Here is a 24,055-nt window from a genome sequence, read left to right on the forward strand (position 1 = left end):
GGACAGGTGCTGCTTATGTTATATCCAGCAACACCATCAAAGGTTTTGCACCAGGTACCACACATGTGGATACCTGATTCTCCTGTGGGAAGCAGTTGTACATTTCTCACTACCTGAGCTGACTTGAGAATCTCTGCAAAGCACAGCTGGGTGGGCAGGAATTCTTATTTGTCAAGGACAAGGACAGATCTGAACAGCTTTACTACAGGGAAGGCTTTTGGGAACTTGCATGGCAGCTGGTGGCATTTCTAGCACATGTCTAGGGCTGAGATCTCCTTTCTAGGAAAAAATGCTTCACTGCAGTTACTATCATTATGTCCTGACAAAAAGCTACAATAAATTTTCTTTTCAAGTTCTTATTTGGTGTGACATTGTTGACTACAGCTTAATTATAAGTGTCAATAAAGTAGTGGCCATCACCTTTCTATGATGATGTTGCTCTGAGTTAATGATGAAAAGGGATATGGAGAGGCTGTGGGACATGTCAGTGTTAATGAAGATTTATTCAGTAGTGACATTTGATCAAATCTTCTTGGCTAAGTCGTAGGTTTCATTAGTTAAAGATGTAAAGCAGTCTGTCTGATTAAAGGGAGAAGAAGCAGTGGGGAGCTCACATAAATTACTACAGCTCAATTAGGTGCAGACAGTTTAGTGAGTGTTTATTACAAGTAGAAAGGAAGATTTTCCAATTAGATTAAAAGGTTTTGAAAACAACTCTTACAGTGCACAGTGATTTAGACCCATTGCTGGAATAATACATTGTGAGAAGCTGCATTGATTAAAAGTAAGCTGGTAAGTTATCTGCATTGCTTCATTGTTTATCAATGGATCCCCTGCTGCCTAGGTACAATTTACCTCACAAGATCAATGTCTGAACTTGGCTAATTTTCTCCTGGCTGAAGATTTATATGGATGTAAAGGGCATCTACATCATGTCTGAAAATACTGGGGAGATTTATTTGGGATGATCATCAAGGAAGTGAGGTTGTATCAATCACCAGAAGTGTACCCTGGCCATGCTGTGCCCTTCAGGCTGGCAGCCCTGCTGCAAAGCTGGATTTAAAGACAAGACATTTTAATCAGAAAGGAACTTCATTCCAGTGAGGTTCCACAGACTCATTGTGAAAACTGAAAAGGCATGAAAACAAAAGTGGAAGTGTACAGTGCTCAGACAGTGATCAGCCAATGTTTCTGACAAATGATTGAAGGCACTCAGTGTACAGTGCAAGGCTGTGATTCATGAATCCCAACGTCCAGCAGTGCAGAATGTGACTTCCAGCAGGGCTGAGATAGCTGGAGTCCAGGTCTGCTTTGCCAAAGGATTTTTGGATATGAGCTGTGAAAGGTAGGGGGTCATTGTCCGTGGCTCTGAATGACTGATTGATTCCCATGTGGAATGGCATGGGGAAGGCGGGGAGAAAAGGAGCAAAGGAAAAGAAAATGAATGATATTTAAATTCTTTATACTCCTACTGTGCCCTTCAGATCACACGAAGGCCTGCAGCTGCTTCTAATCCCTCTCTCCCAGAATTGTCTATTGTGAAGACCAGAGGAACTGAGACCCAGAAATGAAGAAATAATTAAAATAATTCTACCTTTACAAGTTTAATTCAATAATGACAGTGTTCCACATGGAAAACTCTCTTCTACTTTGTATGTAAATAGGACTCACAAGAATCCAAAAGTTAAAATATCAAACTTTCATATCTTTCTTCAGTTCCCCTGCACACTCGCACATGCAGCACTTCTCCTCTGTTCATACTGGCCTGCAAAGTTTAAATTTAAATCAATGCCATCAGAGATGCTGACACTGCCAGGAAAGCAGAACTGGGCCCCTCCTTTTGGCTTTAACAATAAGCCATTTGGGATTCAGAAAAGTGCATAGGAGTGATGGTGAGGGGGAAAGAACTATGGCATGGTGAGTTCCACAGAAAATGAAAATCTGGTGTGCAGGGGCTATTGTCCGTCATTGCACTAGCATGATACATGTTCTCCAAATACACAGAAAAGTTCATTCTCCCCCTAAAAACTTCCTCATATTTACTGGTAGGATAGGCACACTTTTTTTATATATAAAAATCTTATTTAAACACAGATACGTGAGCACAGACTGTCACACAAATGACCCACAACAAAATACTCCTTTTTAAAATAATGGTTCAATGAAGGAGGCAACAACAGTGTGGTACTTACTCACCTGAATAATCCCAGAGTTGTGTGCTCACTGAGTACTTCTAAATTACACATTTGAGCCCTAGGAGTCCTATTTCTTAATTCATAATGAGTAAAGTTCATGTAGTCTGTATTAAAACTGCTTTGTCCTGTCCAGTTAAGCCACAAAGCTTTCTTTGGGGATTCTTCTCTGCATTTCAGCAGATGGCACTGCCCTCACCAAAACTACACTTCACCAAAACAACCAGAAAATCAGAGAACATTTTCCAAAAAAAGAAAAAAGGCACATTCAAATCTCTCCAGGCACCCCAGGTATCCAGATATTACCACTTACTTTGTGATATTAAATAGCTGCTCATGAATAAAACACTTTGTAAAGTAAACATTACATTGCTGTTGGTTAGCAAAACTGAGCTTTTGGTTAATTTCCTTTATAATTGGAAGGGCTTGCCATTTAAGGAAACAATTAACATTTTTTACAAGCAACAAGATTGTGAATGACACCTTCAATTACGCTAAATACATTTAATTATGATTTATTGGCACATAGCAACCTCTTGTAACATTGCAGGCCAACATGCATTTTCGCTTAATTAAACTCATTAGAACAACACTTTACTACATACAGGGGAAAAACCAAAACAAACAAACAAAAAAAAAGCCCATATTTCATAATTAACTGTTCAAAATTAAGGTCATAGGGTAATTACACAGCAGATTTCCTAATATTAAACTGCTGCTGTTACTAATGGAAATAAATATCTGGCAAATATGTAGATATCAGAAGAGGACTCAGGCTTTTGGTCTCAGCTATGGAATTGAAACATTCTTGAAGTTTAGTCATCTCTTGGGATAAAGGCAACAGCATCCTGCACTGGTCTGATGGTTTATTGACTTTTCACTAGTACAATTTCCTGTGTCATCTTAACATTTCCCTGCAAAAAAATAAAAGAAAAAAGTCCCTTTTTATTAGAGCCTAAATACACATCAATGGTAGCAATCTCATTTGCCCCACAATTGGTGACAGTGCATTTTACTACTTTTTTTATTGAAATTCAGTAGTAAAGAAGGTTAAATATAGTAGAGAAGGATTTGAATTGTTAATCCTCAATATACCTAGATCCTTCTAAAATTATATTTTAACAATTTCAAAGTAAAATAAAATCTCTGAACCCAATTTTTTTCTGAAATGTAGTGTGACACAATATTTTGTTTTAAATTTTCCAGCCTTGGAGTTTGACACAATTCACACAAAGAATTTAATAGGGATATGGTCAAAATCACGTGTGAAACCCATGTGCTCAGATCCTCTTCTTTCTAATGAGATTTACTTAGGCAGCTCCTGGGTGGAGATTAAAATTTCACCCTGCACACAAATCCTTTCCATTCTCCTGTTACTCATGAGGTCAGAGCTGAACTGCAGCCTGTCAGACTCCTAATGAATATGGTTTATACATCATAGCTGGGTGCTTGCTCAGCAGCAGCCTGTGCTATCTGGAGGCCGAAGATAAGTGCTCAGGGATTACTTTTAAAACAATCCACCCAGTTCTTTTTGTCACTAAGAGCATAAAGTTAGGAAAAATGGAACTGTAATCCTTGCTTTTGTGAACTGACCAATTTTTGGAAATTGAAGATTCAGGAAAAAGCCCTTGAAAATCAGTATCAAAGCTCAGGCAAAGTGGTATGGCTCTTACAAAGTCAGAAGTTTAGTTCCACTCCCTCCTCTCTCCCTCAAATAAACTTTTTGGCTATTTTAGTCCAGTTCAGACAATAACAGTTTGTTTGCTAAAATAAAGAAAGAAGTCCATTACAAACCTTCAGTCCTGACTGTTGCCATCATGTAGAATCATGAAATCAAAGCATCATTAAGGTTAGAAAAGACCTCTAAGATGATATACTCCAATGATTAACCCAGCACTGCCAAGTTCACCACTAAACCATCAAAGAGCACCACATGTGCACATCTTTTAAATGCACCCAGTGATGGTGACTCCACCACTTCCCTGGACAGCCTGTTGCAAAGCTTGGTCAGCCAAATTATTATTTTACCTTGCAATTTATTCCAAGGTACTAGCAAATATTAGCTGTAACTTGGGCTTGCTTTTCATTTTAAAACTTTTGGAAAAAAAAAAAAAAAAAAAAAAAGAAAAAAAATTCTGCGGTGTTAAGTCCAGATGAAGGAAATACAGAACAAAAATTTTTCTCTTCTTCTTTTGGATTACCTGAAAAATCCTCAAGCACATTCACTCTAGGATCCCAGCTGTGTTCTTGAAACACGAAAGAGGATGTGAGAACATAAAAAACCTCGACAAAAAATCCAAAACAACAAACAAGTAATAAAAGGCAACCATAGAGGAATTAAAAAGATATCATCCAGTCAAACACACTGGATGCCACCGTGGAGCTAGAAATTCCTTTAGGAACTTTTAATGACATAACAACTTACACTTGCTTATAAACTTAACCAGAAAGAGCTACATCTGCTGAGACAACAACCAGCACACCTGGGCTTCCACCTTGAACTCACAGATTTTCAATTCAAAGCTCTGCCTACAGCATGCTTTGTATCCGCTCTCTTTCATATCTACAACTTTGGCTTGCACATATTTACCCTGCAGACTTAAAATTGCAGGGAGAAGGCACAGAGGGACCATGTACCAGCTCTGCAAAGAAAAACAAACCTTGATTTACAGTCTTAAAAGGCTGCAAGGTCTCCTGAATGCTCTGTTGTATTTCTTGTGCTGGAAGAGCTCTCCAGGTTAAGGAGCAAACACCAGTCCACCCCAAATGTCACCTCTAAACTGGGAAGTCTTACTCAGTTCTGTCACTGGGGAACAAGTTGGTCGTGGACAAATGCAACAAATCAGTGAATTTGAGAGCTCACTCATTCTAACAGGTCCTATGGCTTTGAATGCTCACTAATTCTCACTGGTTTTATGGCTGCATCCACCATGCATGCATGAAAGTGCCGCAGGCTGTTCTCCCTCCTGCCACCCCTGCACATTCACCATCAGCACCAACACTGGAGATTCTATCACTTCTGCCACAAAAGACAAATGTGCAAACAAATAAGCAATTGCAAACATAATAGTTATTTCTTCACCTGATCTTTTGCAATGTGTGTATGAAAATGTCACAGGCTGTTCTCTCTCCTGCCACCATTGCACATACACCATCAGCACTGACTTAGGGATTTTATAACTTTAGCCACAAAAGACAAATGTGCAAGCAAATAAGCAATTGCAAATATTATATATAATTTATATATATATATTTAATTTTTTTACCTGATCTTTTGCAATGTGTGTCCTGAACTGCTCCATTCTCAATTTTCAAACGTAGTCACAACAGCAAGAACAAAGATCATCACTGACAGGACACACCAACAGCTTCTTTTTGAGTACTGACAGTCAAGATGCTTTTTGGGAAATAAAAAAGGAAGAAGTCTCTCATATATTTAAATTTTAAAAGGAGTTCTTAATTCTGTATGGCAGTTAATTATTCTAATATTTTATATAATTATACCAGCTCTTATAAAAATAAAAGGGATGATGACACCAGCCCCTTAAGTCTTAGCACAGATTTTGTTGCCTTTTTGGGCTATCTAAAAACAGTGGCCAAATAAAATTAGGATAATGAAAAGTAGCTATATTTATTGAAGGGTCTTCAGGTACATTTAGGGCAGATGAAGCCCACCCAGGGGCTACAACAGTAATGGCTTTTTCACACTTTTATAAGTTTGGTCCATTTGCAGATTGGGGGTCAATCTTCCAATTACATCTTCAGATAATGAAGTCATTTACCCCAAGTTTGCTCCTCAACTCACTTTTGTTTACATGCCTGGAGAAAAATTGTTTTTTCTGTCTAAAATGAGAAAGCAGTAGCTAACACTCTATATGGAGTTAGAGTTATACACTAAAGAATTGCAGAACTACAAATACATGGAAAATATTAAAGCTAAAATCCTAAAGCGTCAATTTTTTCACAAAACTTCTTCTCTTCCAACCTCACAGCCAGAACCTATCATTTACACCTTTGGAAGCAACAGTACCAAGAAGTTTGTGTGATGCTCTTTTTTTTTCTTTTTTTTTTCTTTTTTTTTCTTTTTCTTTTTTTTTTTTTCTTTTTCTTTTTTCTTACTTTTTTTTTTTTTTTTTGGTGGGGCTTAATATAACAGAATTTTTTTTAATCAAGTCAGGCATGCTCAGAACTTCAAAGAAACATATTCCAGATTAGTGAAGCAGGACAAACCCAAAATGAATTATTCCAAACCAATGCCTGATTAGAACACTTTTCACCTGAGAGAAGTGCTGTACTGGATGTTACTTAGTTACCTTATAAACACCTTATAAATTACCTGCCCTTATCTGCATAAAGATTTTTTTCACTATTAACAGAAGATCAATGGTTTTCATCAGTGTTCTGCTTTCCTCCATGCTTCAAATCCTGTTTTCATGGCTGCAGAGCTTTGTTCCCCATTCGAGTGTGCTGATTAAATGAAGGGACTTCACAAATAATTTTGCACTGTGATTGTTGAGAATGATTTTGTAGTAAGAAGAGTAACAGTAGCTAAGCACTGACCTTATTAGGTTGCAATAAAAAGAAGCTAGCACTGACAACTGTGAATTTAAGACACTTTGTTGCTGGAAAGTGCAATGGTAGATTGCATAATTCTTTTTAATTGGTAGTTGGCTTTCAGTGTTTTGCTAAGACCTGCACTTTGCATCTATTCAACACACACAGAAAATTAAGTTTTAGATTTGCTTTCAAAATCAGTAGTCAAAATTAACAAAAAAAATTATCCATTTTCCAAAGCTCTTATTTTTTTAAGGTTTCTTTTTTCTTAGGTCTATCCCATACCAAATATCAAAATGAAAAGTTATAGAACAACATTTAAGAACTTACCATCTATCTTGTGGGTGCCCCATTTCAGAAGACTCATGGTTAGGTAGTTAGGCTTTTTCCATGGTTAGATTTTTAAGCATTTTTGTTCTTCTTTTCAGCTGTTCATCCAAATGTCTCAAGCACTTCTAAGGAGTGGTACCAGTGACAATAAAGATAGAGAAAAGCTACTCAGGCTCCATTGCAGTAAACTACATTGTGTAGGTCAACTCCTCAGCATATTCCATGAAAAATATTCTCTCTTACTTTTACAGGGTGTGGGATATTGTTTTCAGTGTAAATAACTAGTATGATGAGAGTCAGAGATATATGTATTATAGCTTTGGGAGTTTCAAAAGTCTCTTATTCCAGCAATCCCATTTTGAGATTTTTCCAGTACTGGAAATGTGTGAGATAAAAAAACCCAAAAAGAGAGTGCCTGGATTTCCAAATTATTGTGGTTTATTTAATTTTTTAATTATTTAAATTCCAATATTTGAACTGCCAGTATCCTGAGGATTGCATAAACACAACCAATCTAAAGCCTGATGTTTTTTTTTTTTCTTGGTACAGAATCACAGTGTCATATTTTAAGTTTAGTATTTGGAAAACACGAGGAAAACTCTGATGAAAGTAAAGTGCAGAGCAATAACACACCATTATTTTGCATTGCACAATAGCACAGGCTGTCGTGTCGTTATCCACCCACAAAATGAGAATTTTTTTTACTTTCTCAGCATGCTACACTCTTTAAGAAACACAGTGAAAAAAATGAGTATGGGTAAGTAATGACTCCACCATTTTCCCCTTTGTCCAGTTTTACCCAGTTTGCCCAGTTTAGAAGGATGATGCTACAGGTATCTTTGGAATTCTCTTCCCTTGACCAGGATTGTATTTGCCAGCAGGGATCAACCTGTTTTCAACAGCAGGGAAGTCTTAGCCTATGGCCAAGGAATGGTACTTGTAGGTCACACCTTCCAACCACAGTGCTCCTGGTTCCTACAGGAGGAGCTCCCTCAGTTGGCTGGGGGCTCTCCCTGGGGTGTGGGGGAACCAAACTTATGGGACATGTCATTGTTCAGCAGAGTAAAATCTACTTATGAGTGTGGTTAGCAGCATCATTCCAACGAAAGGTAAGCAGCTGAATAAATTCCAGTACAAGCCAGATATGGAAAACTCTGTACTCTGCATTCATTGCCTGGAGCTGTGCAAGGCCAGGTTAGATGGAGCTCTGAGCAAACTGATCTAGTGAATTCCATCCCATGGCTGGGAGGTTGGAACTAAATGGTGGTCAAGGCCACTCCAACCCAATCCACAGTTCTGTGATTCTGCTATCCAAGATGTGAATCCTGCACAAGGGCTCTAGGGATGCTGGGGACCACACCCAAAAGAGAGGGACAAAGTCTTTGCTCTGCTTAGATGCTCTGCTGATTTCAACATAGAAAGAACAATAGAGGTTTTCCCTTATTTTTGCTATGTCTATGACATACTTTTCAGCTCTGTTGGGTCAGTCTGGCTGCAAACTAATCCCCCATATTGAAGACAGCGAGCAAATGCTTCCACATTGTGCAAAATTATAAAGCTACACAATTTCTTGGTTACATAGAAAGGAATCAGAAGAAAAATCTAATGCTTGTAATTTTGTTTGTACTGTGAGAATAGAGCAGCATGGCACCCAACAAGGAAGAGCAGATGTCTGCTAGGAGTGAAAAAGTTTAGAACAGAGAAAAATTCTCGCAAGAAGAGTCTTTTTTTAAATCAGGAAACTATAAGAAAAGTTATTTTGAGCAGCTGGGGAAGATCACCATGAAAGGAATTTTTCCTTTGGAAGGAGCTTTCAGCTTGTCTCTGTCAGTAATATATAAATGCTGGATTAAATTCTGTGTGAAAAAAGAAAATTAATCACTAAATATAACTTAACCTGAATTGAAGAAATTATTTCAAATCCCCTCTAGCTCATTAAAAAGAAAATTCTTTTAATGTCAGGTTGCATCCAAGAGATTTATCCAGCTATTCTAGGTAATTAGTGAACCGTATCAAGATCTTTATGTATTAGGTTTCACTGCACATCTTTCTTTGCAATTAGCAATTACCAGTCATCCCAAAATTATCAGAATATATCTGGTGGACCACAAAACAGAGATGTTAACTTGAACATGTGTGTACTCAACAGTTTTGAGAAGACCTATTACTGCTGAAGCAATTTTGAGAATTCAGAGAAATTCCTAACAAAATCTTTATTGTGGTTTACAATGTTAACGGGTAATTGGTTGTCCCAAATGAGCGTGTTTGAGATCACTCAAAAAATCACCAGCAAGGCTATGAGCAGAAGTCAGATTTCATATTAAACGACAAAGCTCAATAGATTCGTTGGCAATTTCCCTCCACTTTCAAGGGGCAACTAAGGCTCAACAGGGAAAGCAAGAAACAGCAACACCAAACAAAATCCAGGCAATCAAAACAGAAATTAATTGAAACTACCTGGGGGTGTGTGTGTGTGTGTGTGTGTGTGTGTGTGTGTGTGTGAAGACAGTATAAAAAAGAATGAAAAAGAATGAGGCCTGAAGCTGAACAACCCTTAACAGTACTTTAACTTATGCCTTCATTTATAGCTTAACTTTAACAATATAACAGAGAAATAACACTTAAATGTTATAAATACCACTTAAACAGATATAGCAATCCTGAGGGTTTGCTGGCTCTGAGAGGCATCCCCCTCAGAGGTCTCACAGAGGTTGCATGCCTGCTGTGGTCCAGGAGAGTTCAAAGGGCCCCATCGTAGACCACAGTTGACAGGGTGGCAACAGAGTGGGCTTCAGTCACAACAATGTTTGATCCTGGCCATGGTTTGGGTGGGCACTTGCTTTACAAGTGTGAGAATAGGAGTGTTACGCCATTCAGGCCAGAGAAATATTTACCAAGGCTGGTCACGAGAAAAACAGAAGCTTGTTGGGCGTTTCTGAGAGCAGACAGCATTTTTTGGTAAGCTCAGACAAAGCTGAGCCCAGGTGGTGTTTTTGGGGATGAGACCTGACAAGCCTTTTTCTCAGATCACACTGCAGCCTGGAAAGGAGTTAAGGGGGAGTGCACCACCACATTTGTCCATTTGCATGTTTTCACAACCTTTATATTTAAAATCTTCATCTTTATATTCTGTTCATCAAAGGATGAGGTCTTGGTCATCCTTTTCAGTTCAATTTACATTTCCCATTTACATCTTTCAACAAACCTCGAGTGCTCACTGTCTTTCCTCATGATTCCTCAACATGCAGAGTGGCATGTTTGGTGCCAGTAAAATAAGTGACATCAATCTGAGGTTCAGCTTACAGGCCAATGATGCCAAATCCATCTCATAGCCACTGCTATTTGCAAACATTAGATAAAAAATTACAGGAAAAATTCAATAACAATTCAACAAATTCTCCTCCTTAAAATGCAATATGTATTTTTACCAATAATAAAGACAGGATGGCATAATCATGCTACCTTAAAAAAAAGACAAAAATGCGTAAATTGGTGAAGAAATATTTGTAATTAATATGAGTGGATAGGAGACATAACCAGTATCAATGTATCCAAACCTTTTACAGAAAGAAAATTAGAAAACTTCCCCACAGGATCCTAACAGAACAGAAGTTCAAAACAGTTAAAAAAACTTAGCAGTATGCCACCTAACAGGCAGCTCCAAGAGAAACAATTCTTGTTTGTGAAGCAAGTATTAAAGTCAACATGGAAAATCTTGTCTTTCCTGTTTTATTTATACATAACTTTTCAGTTCCTCTAACATGCATCCTCAGAAGGAAAACATCTATCTGAAATTAAACAGATGTTTTTACCCATCTTTGCAACAGCTATAGTTTTTTAGGTAAAAGCCAAGAATTCTAATTTGAAAACGATTCTAAAATGCATTTAACCAAATATCATTCCTTCTGTATATGAATACACAGAGGTGAGGGCTGTGAGCACATTACTTGTTTCTGCACCATACAGAGCAAAGGCATTCACTGCCTAGTAAGACAACTGAAATCTGTTCTATTTTTGGACAGTATGCTAGTAAATATAATAATTTTTTTAGAATTTCTACAGTTTCTAGCAATATAGTAGTACTCGCAGTCAGAAAAGAGAGGATCATGACAGACTGCCTCATTTTTTTGCAGAGGTATTCTTCCTCTGAGTGACATCAGGATTCTGTAAATTAACATTAAATGTTCTCTTGAGGCTGGAGTCATTGAGCAATGAGCTGGCAGTATACAAATGTAAAAGTACCATATTCAAAATGGGTCAGAAGGTGGCACACACAATAGAAAATTCTATAATAATCTTGATTTTATCATTCCTTGACAAACTGCTGTGCAGAAGGGAACACATATATCCATTGCTCACACACATTCCCAATGTGTGTGAGCAATGGATATATGTGTTCCCTTCTGCACAGAAGGGAATTTTTTAACATTTCTTCTTCCTCTGTAAGAAGAAATGTTAAAAATTGCTTACTGTCATTGTTATTACTTACCATACCATGCTGCTCTAGATTTTAAATAGCCAATTTTTTAACTAGTTCAGGAAAATGCAGAAGCTTTCCATTTCTGAAATGCAAACACCATTTATTTATGTACCAAAATAAGTATTCAGGACCTTATCACATAGATCCTCTCTGAAGACACTGAACCCTCAAGTTGATGCTTCAGGCATGAGTTAGTGGACATATGAGTGAATGATAAGAAAGAATGATGGTTTTCTCAAAGGAAAAGTAAAAAGAAAGAGGCAGATAAAATAGTACTTTACTACAAACACTGTAACCCACCTTCCAGAAAGATGCTGGCCTTGTGGTGACTTTCTCTCTGAGAAGGGGATGCAAACTATAATCTGCCAGTAAAATCCTGGGGAACAGTGAAAAATGCTGTGTGATACTTTCCTATACAACAGAGGAAAACCCATGGCTTTTGCAGCATTCCTAAAGCCCCACACAGTCCTCCTATATTCAGGTTTTCCTATGAAATCACCTCAGACCTGAGTACACCAGTGTGCTGCCTTGCTGTCTCTGCACAGTTTCTCAGCTTTTTCCCTACCGTGGCTGTGTCTCTCTATGTGCATTGCTGTAATAGAAAGTGGGAATATGTAATTCAGCTACAAATGGCTTCAGTAAATCACCCTAAAATTTTACAGTTAGGAAGGGAAAGGCGGAGAAGAAAAGGAGAGAGCTTCCACTAAAAATGGTTTAGGAGAATACTCAAAATGGTAAATGTTTCTGAAGGAAATGTGAGAAAACTTGAAGAAACAGAGAAGATTTGTGTAGTCATTGCAGGATTGTGTAGGAGCACAAAGGATCTGGATAATATGAAGTAGCAAAGTACTGTAGGATTTGTTCCTAAGTATCTTCCTACCTCCTTAGGGAGTTTCCTTCCTTAGGCATTAAAGGCTGTAAGCTCTAAACACGCACGTTTTCCTCTAATCTTGAAGTAGCCTAGACAGTATCAGCCTGGCCCAGAGGCCACACACAACACTAAAACACTAAATACAGGGCTTTCTTTATTTGCTGGGAAATGGAAATTCCTGCACTGTTTAGGAGAAACAATGAACCTTTACAACACGCCAGGAACAAAGCTTCATCTCTCTGACAATTGAGTGCTTGGCCTCATTAAAGGCATTATCAGTCAGGAAAGATGCCATTTACAGAGTCTCCTGTGATACCAACACCTTTCCAATGCAAAGTTGACAAAGAGCAGCATCTCATTTTACATAGGTCACTGACCAAGCTTCAGATAGCAATGAATTTTAGTCACCAGCAACCTGAAACAGACATGACCCAGTGACCTGCAGGCAAAAAGGCCTGGATTACATTACCGGTCCTCTGATCCACCCTGTCCCTTGACTATCTAGTTCCATTCCTACATTTACATGCTATGCAATTTGGTGTGTTACCTACATATGTTTTGTTTAGCATAACTTACTTAGTGCTAGCAGTTCAATTTGCCAAACCTTAGTCCACAAGCTGGGAATGTTCCCCTTGATCTGTTAAACTTTCACTGAGTGAAGTAAAACTTCCAGCCATGGAAGCTACACTCATCAACAGAAGCTGCAAGCTTAGAGTTAAGAAAAGGAACAGCCCACCTAGAGGAAATGAAAGGACCCAGTGAGGAAGAGGAAGAACCTAAGCTTTATACTGCTACTGGTGTGAGCTCCTCCTTGAGGGGTGGGGAATTCAGATTGCAAGGATACAACTGCCCAGGGAATTCCTTGTTCAAGGTCCCAGCTTGAGCTGTGGCACTATTAGCATAGAGGACTTTACAGAAGACTCTCTCTTGAGTTTATAGATTCAGCAGAAACCAGCAGTCGAACCCAGCCCAGAGTGGCTGGCCTGCATGATTTCCAAAACCTACAGAGCATCAACCACTGCAAGCACACAGGATGAAATAGCATTCAATCACCATGGATTTGGGTCAGGTTTACTTAGCTCTTGCCATTGATTATATTAAATGCAATAATTCTCTGAAGAAATTGAACTCCCTTGCACACTAAAGCATTATTAGAATTTTTTATTTCCTGCTATGTAGCTATTTGTCTGCAGGCAAAATGCTTATAAAAAAAGGAATTTTTAATAAAGAAAAATGTCTATATTAAATAAAAAGGACAAAACAACAGAAAAGAGAAAGCAATCTTAATTATATCTTTGAATCTCCAAAGATAAGATATGAAAAATATCTCAGAAGTATGAGGAAAAGATTTAGTTAATGTTTTCCTTCAGACTCCTGTTTAAAATTTTTTTTTTTCTGGACAAATGAAAACATTGTATTTTACTTAAAACTCCAGAAAAAAAACATAGCCCAATGAAAATTCATGGAGGTATTCTCATTTTGAGTATTTTCTAGAAGTTTTAGTAAAAATAGAGGCTAACTGCTTTTATGTGCAAAAGAAATTCCAATTTACTAAAATGACATTTATTATGCAGTAAGTATATCTTAAAAAAGATCTTGCTTGCTTCTTTATATTACTATTTTTTTTAATTTTAATCATATACATAGTATATAATTACTGTGTACAAACACTCACATACTTTTTATCTCCTGAGACTCAGATATGTCACTTCAGACTCTGAAAGCTGCTCTTTACAAGCTGTCCTTTGCAGCTTCCTGCATAAAATCAGTTTGGAGTACAAATAAATTCAAAGACAACAAATTTGTATTAATCCAGAGCCTGGCTGAGAAATATGGAACAGACTCTCAGGAAAGTAGGAAAAGTTTACATGAAAAAGCAAATATAATTTCTCTCTCTGATCAAAGCCTAATTTTGATATTTGGTCATAAATATTGATCCAATGTGGAAAGAACAACAAATAGCAACATCCAACAGAAAATTACGGACAGAAGTTTATTAAAGTGTTATAATATTAATCAGAGGCAGCAGTTTAATGCTTTTTTTTAATATCTGAAGAGATTATATGCAGCAAAGTTCTTCACCTAACCTGAGCTACTGTAAGTTCAAGACGTTAATTTTCCAGACTGACTGTCTGTGAACTGTAAATCTACAATAAGATCTTTCTTTTGTCTTCTAGGTTTTCTTTCTACATTCTTGTTAAAATAAGCCAAATGAAAAATCACAGCATGAAAATTTAGAAATATGTAACCAGTTACCTCTCTGAAATTAAGCCATAAAGTTTGCAGTTTTTAAAGGGCCAAAAAAAGTGCAGTGCTTTGATATTTGACATTTTAACCATGTAAAACATTTTCCTCGGTGAAATTTTTAAGAATGCAAGCAAAGGCTGCATTTAGTTAATATTTATCACCCCACTCCCTTTGCATTTAAAACCAAACTGAATCTGACCTTCAGGGAGAGGTGAGTGCATTCCTCATCAGTCTTCATTTATATAAACAGAAAGTTAAACCTGAGCCACTGTGTTTTGAACTCAACACAGTAGGTTTTCCCTAGCTGCTTTCTCCTTCTGTTCAATAAATGAGCACCTATAAATACCTCTAGATTACTTAGGCATTGTGTTTTATCTTGAAAATGGACACATCTTTTCAACAAAATGTTTACCTGAAGACAGAAATACCTAACCAGTATTGCACATATATTGCAATTAGGTGGGATTTTTACTTATAGGAGGAAGTATTGCCACCTGGTTCTGTATTACCAGTTTCACTTTTCCCTCAATGACCACAGTCTGTTGCTCTGCTGGAAGCCATGAATCTTTTCCAGGGTATGTAAATATGCTTTTCAGTTACAACTTTCTGAAACTAAATGTAAAGGAACTTGCCTCTTAAATAGGATATAGGAAGGATTGGAGGGATGCTCATAAAAATTCAAGATATGAAGAGTCAGAACTCTGCAGATGCAACACATTCACAAAACAAGAGCCAGAGAATAACCATATCTCTCCTTCATGGTACAAGCTTAGAAGATTCTCCTGAGAAGAATAGCAAGACTCCAGGCTCCAAAAGGAGAAGCTGAAGAGCAGTAATTAAAAGAAACAGAAACTCCTGTCTCCTGAAATGAACATCTGGTCTGGATTTAGTAGTGAGAGGATTATTGTCCTGAGAGAGTGCAAACTGAAATTCATTTAAGTCTATTAAATTTCACATGAAGGTACCTTGAAAGCTGTTCCTCACCCTGGTACACAACTTGCCTTTCTTCATTCTATAAAAGAGAATGAATGCTCCATAAGCACATCCATGTCTCAACTTCAGCCAGTCCTTTTCAATTCTCAGCACCATCATTTGGGAGAACACAGATATCAGCTTTGTTTTTCTGCAATTTGCTGGAAGCAGATGATCTCACTCTGGCCATTTTGCTCAAGTAGTCTCTATAGATAAGGCATAAGCAAATGTATTTCCCAATCCACAAGAATTCCAAATACAAAGCAGCTGTCCAGAAACACAACAAAAATCCAACAGAAGAAAAGGTAGAAGAGCAGGATGACTTCTTGGGAAACAGTCATGTAGAACTAGTACATCCAGCAGGCCAAAACTCTGCTGTTTACTTTCAAAAAATACTGCACTTCTGAGATACCAAATATCCTTCCAGCACACACACAACAATTTTGGGGAGCCAGGAAATTCTGCTTTCTAACCAAAGGCACAGGTGTGTTTATAAACCTGCGTTTTTATAAATTTTGTTCAAACAAACTTTGCTCTCTTCAGAACAAAAATCACATCCCAGCACCGCTTCTGGGAAGACTGGGCCTTATACTTTAAAAAACAGAGCTCTCCAAGTATGCCCTCATCTCTACAGATGAGGACAATACCTTTTAGGACCCCTTAAGACCACAGCTTGTAATAAATACTCAGTTTTTAACTCCAGAACAGTCAGAGCCTGCGTTTTGCATGAAATGCCACCTGAAATGCCACAACTCTTAAGTCTCACCATGTCATTTTCTCCAAGGCAAAAGTTCTCTGAGAGAAAAAAAAGGTGCTGCTCTGGTCCAAAAATATGGAAAAAAAGCTACGTACACAAACAAAGAAGCATTGTAATGTTCACTACTTCCCGACTGAAGTGCTGCCTGGATATTCCTCCTGAAATGGTTTTCTCTAATATATATATGCAGAAAAGAAAAATCACATGAAGTATTTAATTCCCTAGAGAAATAATAGGAGACTGGCATATGCAGTATTAGACATGCTGACCCACAAAAGCCACTCTGTTCCAATGGGAATACAGGATATTTCTGAACTTGCTTCATAGCCATTCCAGCCATGCCAGTTTCACAAAACATTGAGAACTTTTACTTCATATCTCCCTCTTCTAGAATAAGTTTAATTATATCCATGTTACACATATATAAAACTACCAAGTGATATTTTTTAAATATTCAGGATTTCAAAACAATCATCATATCTGGTGTGGGCACTCATTTATTCTCTTTTAGGACTTCAAAGTAACTGCTAAACTGGAAATAATATTCTCAGGACTGACTTTACCGTGTTTGCAAGATAAGAAGGTAGAGAAGGTACAGCCTAAATTGTATCCTGGCAACAAGAGGGAAGTCAAATTTTCATCTCATAAGAGGGTTGAGCTGTTTTATAAACTGGAACTGGAAATGCCTTTTGAGTAACAAAGAAGCCAAAACCTTCTGTATTTATTACAACAGGAAGACAATTTCTTTTCTCCAGTAACAGTTTAACCCTAAACACAGCAGGGTCTCAGGAAAAGCTGAGCAAAGTTAGCAGGAAGAGGACTGACAGCATAACCCCTGAGGAACCACAAGTAATCAATGCAAGAACAGTGACCCCCACTGCATGATTAATTTCCCAACAGTGTTCCCAAAAAAGTTAATGATGTTATACTGCAATTAAATCATGTTGTCCACATCTTGTGTTTCCTCTAGATACAAACAAGATATTATTAAGTAGGGAAAGCAATTAAAGTTACAATACTTTTAAATGATGTGGGTTCTTACTATGTAAATTCAGGAAAACAATTTTGAAATTCATAATTTGTGAAAATCTGGTGCTCTAAGACAATAATCCATCCCAGCAAATTGCCTCAACAAAAAAAAAAAAAAAGGAAATTGAATTGTACCAAATGTTCCACTTTGAAAAATAAATATATCTAATTTCTAGAAATTTCAGCTCAAAATGTATCTCCTCATATTTAATATCAAAATACTTACAAAAATAAAAAAAATTATGCCAGCCTTAGAGACATCTCAGACTGGAAATACAGCATTTCAATGCAAATAGGATGGAGAGAGTTTAAATGGAAGTATTCTGGAACAGAGTTTGCCTTGCCATACAATTTGCAAATCATCAAACATTTTCATACAGTAATTGCTGACCATAACTGATGAGTAACTCTACAACAAAAAAAACTAGGAAGGGAATCCTTACTAGTATTTTCTTGTAGGCACACAAAATTTTAAAATTATTTTGCCCTCTAGAACAACAAGCAGTTTTAGTAGTTAATTTCTGTCTTGTATTATCTTTTAGAAACTCGCTTAGCTTTTCCATCTGACAATAATGTAATAATTTGGTAATAATAGAATTCTTTAACAACTATGCCTATTACATCCAAAGAAAGGGGGGTGAAGCCAAACATGAAACTCATCATTTTACCTGCTATAAAATTTCACTGCAAACATTTCCTACAAATAAAGTCACTGAAAAAAGCATTTTTCACTTTCCTTGTAAAAAACAAGATCTTCGTTGCCAACAGTGCTCTAACATCTGTGTTTAAACCCAGCTGCAGAACATTACTCCAATACATAAAAACTCTCAAGACATGCAAAGTCTACAAGGCTACAGTGTCAAAGTTATGGTATAACAAAATATTTATTCCCACAGGAATCATGACAGTGATGGATGCCCTCCTATTTTGCTGTTAAATATTTCAAACGATCCTTGCTCTGAGCATTTTATATATATACATATATATATTTTAACATGAATATACTAGTAATATATGAGCCAAGCATTAGTTTTCCCATAGTTCAGGAAGGTAGAACTGCTCATGTATAAATCAAGTCCAGCCACAACTTTATCTTCTAAGACAGCAGTGAGCACAAGCAAGTTACTGTTATTATCAGGCAGGCAAACTCTTATTGTCAGTCAGACACACAAACATGATCAAAAATAAATTACTTGAAAACAACCAATTTAATTTATATGTAAGCTGGATCAAGGCCAAATGCATAGCAGAATGAAAAAATGAAATATGTTTTTAGGTTGCTTGCTCTTGTTGCATTTTAAATAAGAGCTACTTCCATGGAAGAGCAGCTGATGTGTGCACAGCTCTGTAACTCACTCTATTGGAACAGTCCCAGTAAAGAAAAGTAATTGCCTCTTGTACACAAGAGTTTCTCTCTGTGCTTGTATGGTCTTTCAGTGTTCTGAGACAAAGTAGCTGAAGCATTATAAAAAACCCTCTATGATATTATAAGTGTTGAATAGCAAAATGAATAGATGAGAGTGCATAGAATAGTGCAACTCACAAGGGTTATCACGTCAGCCCTCTACAGCTCCTACTGAATAGACAGAACATGCTGAATGGAGTACAAGTCAGTAGGGGCTGGGTGAGCTGCAGCAATATGGATCTACAACCCATCAAAATGTGTTTTAAATATAAAGATAACATTTCTCTTTCACTCATTATTATCTTAATTTTGTGTTTGCATATCACAGTTTTTAAAAGTTAGTATAAACAGTGAACATCGCCTTTTTGATTGTAAAGATGCAAACTTTTAAATCAGTATGTGCTGCCAGGAGAGGAATAGAAAAATTACCAGCTTTTTAAATTTGACTTTAACAATTAAGTACTGTGCATTTTCTAAAGTCTGAACTTTAGCAGTTGAACAAATCTCCTGCTGTAACTCCAGGCAGCAGAAAATAAGCTGCCTCTAGGAAGAAATTTATTAAACTTGTCTGTCCCCTCAGAGACCCACAGTGATCTCAGAATTAGGCAGCATGAATCCCCAGCATGAATCCCATCTCCAGAAGATCATGATTTGCCTTTCAGTCAGATGCTTCCTGCCACTGGTGAAACTTAAGCTGCATTCCCTGAAAAGGTTCAGCTTGAGAATTATTGCACTGCCATGGCTACAAGGTGAAATATATGGGAGGCTCAGAAGGCTCAGGTGGAAAGAGAAGTAAAATGACCTCTCCATTTGGAATTATATATACATATATATACATAAAAGACCTTTTGTACTTTTGCATGCTACATATCCCCAAATTTTAACTGAGCATCTCATAAACACCATAATAGAGAGTTAATTCACTTGCAGAGCACTGAATGTGGTCCAGCAGTTTGCAGCACCTTTGTGTGGTCTACCAAAGGCACTGCAAGACTTTTTTCAGACATCAATTCATTAGTAATACAACTCTTTTTCTTAAAAAACAAAAAAAGAAGAAGAAATTGTGGTTTTCTCAGGAGAAATTTGAATGTCTAACAGAAAACTTTCATTCATTATAACTCTTGCAATTACATGCCATTAAGAGCCTCCTGAGACACTGTCAATGCCTCCAATAAAACAGAAGAGCTGAGAGCTATTTTAAAATCTAGAACAGAATCAAGACCCCACCTGGATTTTCTTCAAATGTAGGCACACAAGGATAAAGGAGTAATTTTTGCAAAGAAACCAAGGAGTTCATTCTAATGAGAGAAGAGACAGTTCTCCACTCCGGTACTGTATAATAATGTACATGGTACACATGGCAGGGCCAGGTCCCTTGTGCCATTTTTAGGGATATGATGAGGTTACTCAAGGAAGGACAAACAGGGTATGAAGTTATTAATGCAGACATCAGCCATCCCCTCCTTGAAGGGGTAAGTACAACACTGGGATTGCTATCAATCAGCAGCTTAGAGCCAGTTCCCCTAACTCTGGAAGGAAATGCTCAGAATATCAAGCAATATCCTCAGCAATAACAATATGTGGGACAGAGTATCCAAAAGAGCAAACGTTCAGTCTTTATCCAATGCCTGCAAATGTAACAGTCAGAAAACTGCTGTTAAAATGAAAACTAAGACAGAAAGTTATTCCTGGAGGAGCTAATCCATAGCTCACAGTCATTCTCACCAGGAGGTTTCAGTTACACATAAGGGGATCTAACATTTCTGATAGAAATTAAGATTTTTTTCACACAATCCCAATCCAAAATATATTTTTATATGGTACAGAATGTTTAATAACTTTTTCTTATGTACACACATTGTCCTAGAAAATTGCCATCACGTGTTTCCATTACTTTCCATTCGGTCTTCAGGTATTGTGCTGTAGAGAGCAGTGGCAGACACACTTTGCTTGTCTAGTGCCCTTTCTGAATGATCCTCCCAGACACTTCTTTGTTGACATTCTGCAATAACACTTATTAATCTCTTCCACCAGATCTCAAATTTTTTATGCCCTTTTCCACAACCATTATGAACATCAGTTATCTACTGTTTTGGCCAAACCTTTTCCTGCTCAAGTATGCTTTTTTGATTCTATTTATATCCTCTTGCTTTTTTATTTAAAGCATAGATTGAGTAGTTCAAAAGATTGAGGCAAAATATCAGGCAGGGCAAAATGTAGTAGAGTGGTTTTTAACCTATTGATAACTGCGAGGCTCTTCTTAAAAGGTCTCTATTTTTTCTTGTTACACTCTGCCAGAAATAGTAAGGATAAGATATCAAAAGTAACAGAAACTGAAGAGTATCTGGATTCAGATTTTATTTTCATTTTCTATGATGTTTCCTCGTATTGGCAGAAGAAAGTGTATAATACAAATAGAATATATTTTAATATAAAATTTAAATTTCTTGTTGATTTAAAAACCAGACTAATAAAGTCTTGCTGTATTAAACATGCTAAGAATTTTTAAAATGTTAAGAAATTACAATGAACTTTGAAATGTCTTTCAAAGAGTGCTTCTCTTCAAGGAAAATTGAAACTCTAGGGTTATAATCAGAAAAACAATCATATTCTCCCTTCTTGATTAAAAAAAAATTTGTTGGCTGCAACAGTTTCAGAGAAAAATTCTATAAACTGATTAGACAATAGAGATTTTATCATTGCCATTCTTTCTAAGATTGAAGAACATTATAGAAAGTTTTAGACATTCTTTATAGCTAAATACAACTTTTGCATATTTATATACTGATTGATACAACAGATGAAAGTTTTATGCAGAGCAATACTTCTTGTACTCTTGACAATACAAATCATTTAGGAATATATGAACACATATAGGTTAGTACACAGATTAATTCCAGGTTAGTACACAACCTGGAATTCAGTGTACTGTATCACTTTAAGATGTCTTTAATTAGCAAGCACATGGAAAGAGCCGATAAACTAATTTCATGTGCAGAAATCCAAACCCATTGTAAGTACAGTGTAACTTTTGTCCTCTTTAAATACATATATAAAGATCCAGTGAGAGAAAACAGCACTCCTGGAGGTTGGTAATTAGCCAAACTAGAAGCCTGAGCAATAAAAATACTTTCTTTAAAAAGCAGTTCAAAAAAATTTTAGTCTTAATGGTGTGAGGAACGTTTCATGGGAGTGCTGCATTTCCCCCAGAAGCAATCACAACTGGTATGGTCAGAGATCAGGCAAATCTTCTGCAAAGGCAAGCAGACTCTGGATAATTTCCAAGAAGGAGCAGTTCACCATATTCCATATGCTAGCAGAAGAGCCTGCACACTCTGCACCAGAAACCATCTCTTAAACCATGTCTGTTGTGTGAAGCCGAATGATCTGAGCCTGATCTGAGATTCAGCTGGGGGACAAAGAGAACATTCAGCTACCAGCACCTTTGTGGCACTAGCACAATGCCTTGTGCAGGCTGACCTAGAACAGAGGCTAGATGGAGTTAAAGAATAAAGTAGGTGTTTATTAAAAGGCCTCAATGGACACACCTTGGGCAGCACAAGAGCCCAGCCAGGGCTGCACCCAAGATGGACCCAAAATGGTCACAAAATAAATGACTGATCACAAGGTCTCACACTTTTATAAGTTCTGGTCCATTTGCATACTGGAGTTAATTGTCCAGTTCTAGCTTTAGGTTATGAAGTTCCATCCTTCTTGTTTTTCTCTTTCCATTCCACCATTGTTTATGCTCTTGGGCCTGAAATTTGGATCATTTATCCTTGGTCCCCAGCTAGAGAAGGAATTGTTTTGTCAACCTACTCTGTGAAGAGAGCTTACCATCCCCTAATATGAAGCTCAGAACGATACACTGAAGCAGCACAGAATCTGAAAATTATAAAAGCCAAAACCTGAGGCATCAAGAATTACTTGCACCCATAGGACTACCCTAGGTCTGAGTAGGCCAAGGCACTGCTCAGCCACTGTGCTCCTTGGAATTTGGCAAAGCATGGCACCACTGTGCTTGTCTAGAAGCTGAAGAGCAGGGAGTTACAGGAGAGGACCATGCATTTCTTAGTACTGTCTGGAGCGAGGATGCCAAGAGGATGGAGCCAGGCTTTTCTCAGTGGTGCCAAGCAATAGAACAAGAGGTAACAAGCAAAAACTGATGCAGGGGAAGTTCCACCTAAACATAAGGAAGAACTTCTTTACTGTGCCTTGAACAGGTTGCCCAGAGAGGATTTGGAGTCTCCCTCACTGGAGACAGCCAAGAACCACGTGGATGCAATCCTGTGCCAGGTGCTCTAGAACAACCCTGCTTGACCAGGGAGGAAGGAGTACATGACCCACTCAGTTCAACCTTACCCATTCCATGATTTTGTAAATAGAAGGGAAGGAAAAGATGAAGTAGACAAAATGGTTAATCTCTATATTAGGCACATCAGCTTATATGTGCAGCACTTTTTATCTTCCAAAAAATATCAGGAAATTCAGAAATTACATACAGAAAATGCAATTTTAAGAAGATATAGCAGCATGTTATCATTCTAGATGTTCAAAGAATTCTTACAAGTATGAAAGTATTTCAAGTGATGACTACAGCATTTTAACATCTCACAGTTAAGCTATTCTTTTATTATCTCAGATTGTACTTTAAAATACTGGAGTGCTTTAAAGCACTTGTTCCCTATGTGTTACATTTATGGAACTGCAGTATTTCTATAATATTATGCTGCTTCTTTGAGTGACACATGTTTTACACAAGGATGGAATTTAAACAAGTGGAAGGATTTGTGTATTACATGTAGTGTGTAGCTGCTGCCTTGCCTGCCTTTCTGAAAAGGAAGGATCAAAGCCATAAACTTCAACTCATTTCATTCATAATAAAAACTGCGTAGAAGAAAACATTATGTCCCAACTGATTACAAAAGCCTATTTAATGAAATGCATATTTTTGAAGACTCAGAGCTACTGCAGTATTTGCACTATTATTTAAGAACCATTAAGTACAATTGTGACAGTAAGGCTATTAAACATTTTATAGTCTGCTCAGTGCAGGTTTATTTTCCACCTCAACTTTCACTCTTTTACAATATTGTTCTAATAATTCAACATCTAAGCAATGCCTTACTTCAACAGATTAGGGTTAGCAGGACATTTTTTTGGAAAGGGATAAAACATAGTTTTCTGGCAAAAAGCCTACCTCATCTACATGAATGGT

This window comes from Serinus canaria, chromosome 4, assembly GCF_022539315.1.
Source record: "Serinus canaria isolate serCan28SL12 chromosome 4, serCan2020, whole genome shotgun sequence".
Classification (NCBI taxonomy): Eukaryota; Metazoa; Chordata; class Aves; order Passeriformes; family Fringillidae; genus Serinus; species Serinus canaria.